The sequence below is a fragment of the Orycteropus afer genome, unplaced genomic scaffold (genome assembly GCF_000298275.1).
Source record: "Orycteropus afer afer isolate SDZICR_OR568_19922 unplaced genomic scaffold, OryAfe1.0 scaffold00152, whole genome shotgun sequence".
NCBI classification, from domain to species: domain Eukaryota; kingdom Metazoa; phylum Chordata; class Mammalia; order Tubulidentata; family Orycteropodidae; genus Orycteropus; species Orycteropus afer.
In genome coordinates this window covers 4,146,456-4,149,061 of record NW_006921739.1, presented here as the reverse complement: position 1 = coordinate 4,149,061, position 2,606 = coordinate 4,146,456, and the positions used below count along the sequence as shown (strand labels likewise).

At 37.9% G+C, this 2,606-nt stretch overlaps 1 pseudogene; it reads right to left on the bottom strand.

Annotated features, from left to right (window-relative positions):
• The window catches only part of LOC103201492, a 38,032-nt pseudogene that overhangs the window by 9,327 nt on the left and 26,099 nt on the right, over window positions 1-2,606 (bottom strand).

Sequence of the window (2,606 nt, the reverse complement as noted above, 5' to 3'; positions counted from 1 at the left end):
ATGGGAGAAGGAAGGGCTGCTTATGCACAGGGAGACAGCTCAGGGCTCAGGAGAGTACGGAGGGATGGTCACTGGGAAGAGATAACTATGGGGAGGAAATGGGAGGGGAGCTGTTGCATTGTAGTAAACTGTGGTCAATGACATGAGACAAAGTATATGTGAACTGCTGTATGGAAAGTGAATTTGCTCTGTAAATCTTCACCCAAATAAAAGTAAATAAATTAAAAAAATATATATGAACTTAAGTAGATGTGAGCAAAACACCTAAGAGTCATTATGCTTTTTCCACTGATAGGGTTTTGAACATAGAGATGATTACAGAACTATAAACTTAGGCTTTCTATAGTACATTAGATTTCTAATGCTTCTCATACATAATTTATCTAAACAACTGTCACACATTTATTTTGATGCCACTCATAATTTTCAGCAGCCTGGTATATATATAGCTTTGTTGTGATGTTGCCTTAAATTGAGTCTAGCCATGTTTTTTTCCTGCCTGGGCATACACTTTTAAACTACATCTGCCATTTCCATGGTTATCTGTAAAGTTATTTGAGGAGATGCCATCATTCTTGACAGTATCAGTACGTTGATAATAAAAAGTAATAATTAGCCACCCACCAAAGTAAAAATGATAATCACAACTGTTTGTAAATATTAGTGATGGCAGCAATTTGGGAGATAGTATAAAACAGTATTTTAAGTACTCTTGGGTTTAAAACCTTGCTTGGCCTCTTACTAATCCTGTGCTCTAAAGAAAGACTAATTTATAAACATTCAATTAATATTATTACTGAAGACCTGGTAGCACAATGGTTGAGTGATTTGCTGCAAACTGAAAGTCATTGGTTCAAATTCACCAGCTTCTCCACAGGAGAAAGATATGGCAGTCTGCTTCCATAAAAATTACAGCCTAGGAAACCCTATGAGGCGGCTCTACTCTGTCTTATAGGGTCACCATGAATGGGAATCAACTTAGTGGCAAATGACATTATTATTATTATTTCATGAAGGAAGCTGATCAAAATATTGGAAAAATAACTAAAAATGGAAAGAACATTTGTGAAATACTGACATTAATAATAGAGAAAAGTTGTACTCTTAAGTTCTGTGGAAAAGTAAAATTCTTCACAAAATTTATAGAAGGTACATGTGGCTATGTCTATGACTTGTCAGGGCTATTCAAAAAGTTTTCCAGTAGTATATTACATAGTATTTCCCTACTGTTCATAAGGTTTTTATTGGCTAATTCTTTGAAAAGTACATGGCCCCTCCCTTCTTCCAAGTCTGTCTTAGTCTGGAAGCTCCAGTGAAACCTGTCTACTGTGGGTGATCCTGCTGGTATTTGAAATATCATGGCATAGCCTCCAGCCTCACAGCAATATGCAAGCCACAATAGTAGGACAAACTGACAGATGAGTGGTGAAGCTGAAGACAATTAAAACAAGTCAATGAGAGCCAAAATACAACCTTGATTATATCCCTCCTGAATTCAGAGACCATCTAAATAATAGATTTGACACACTGAACACCAATGACTGAATACCAGAGGAATTGTTGGATTACATCAAGAACATCATCCAGAAAGAAAGAAAAAGGTCATTAAAAAGACAGGAAAGGAAGAAAAGACCAAAATGGGTGTCAGAAGAGACTCTGAAACTTGCCCTTGAATGGAGAGGAATAGCTAAAGCAAATGGAATAAATGACAAGATAAAAGAGCTGAACAGAAGATTTCGAAGAACAGCTCAAGAAGACAGAGTCAATTATTATAATGAAATCTGCAAATACCTGGAGTTAGAAAACTGAAAGGGAAGAACATGCTCAGCATTTCTTAAGCTGAAAGAACTGAGGAAAAAATTCAAGCCTTGATTTGCAATATTGAAATATTCTATTCACAAAAGATTGAATGATGCAGGAAATATCAAAAGAAGTTGGAAACAATAGACAGAGTCATTGTATCAAAAAGAATTGGTTGATGCTCATCCTTCTCAAGAGGTGGCATATGATCAAGAACCAATGGTATTGAAGGAAGAAGTTGAAGCTGCACTGAAAGAATTGGCAAAGAACAAGGCTCCAGGAATTGATGGGATACCCATTGAGATGCTTCAACAAATGGATGTCATGCTGGAGGCACTCACTTGTCTATACCAAGAAATGTGGAAGACAGCTACCTGGCCAACTAACTGGAAGAAATCCATATTTTTACCCATTCCAAAGAGAGGTGATCCAACAGAATGTAGAAATGACTGAACAATATCATTGATATCAGGAGCTCTGGTGGCATAGTGCCTAAGGCACTTGATGGCTAACCAGAAGGCTGGCAGTTCAAACTCACCAGCCACTGTTTGGAAGGAAGGTTAGGCAATCTACTTCCATAGTGATACTGCCTCGGAAACCCAAGGAGGGGTCACTATGAGTTGGATCCAACACGACGGCAGGGTGTGTGTGTGTGTGATCATTTATATCAATCACATGCAAGTAAATCTTGCTGAAGACAGTTCAAAAACGGTTGCAGCAGTATATCGACAGAGACCTTCCAGAAATGCAAGCTGGATTCAGAAGAGGATGCGGAACAAGGGATATCATTGCTGATGTCAGATGGA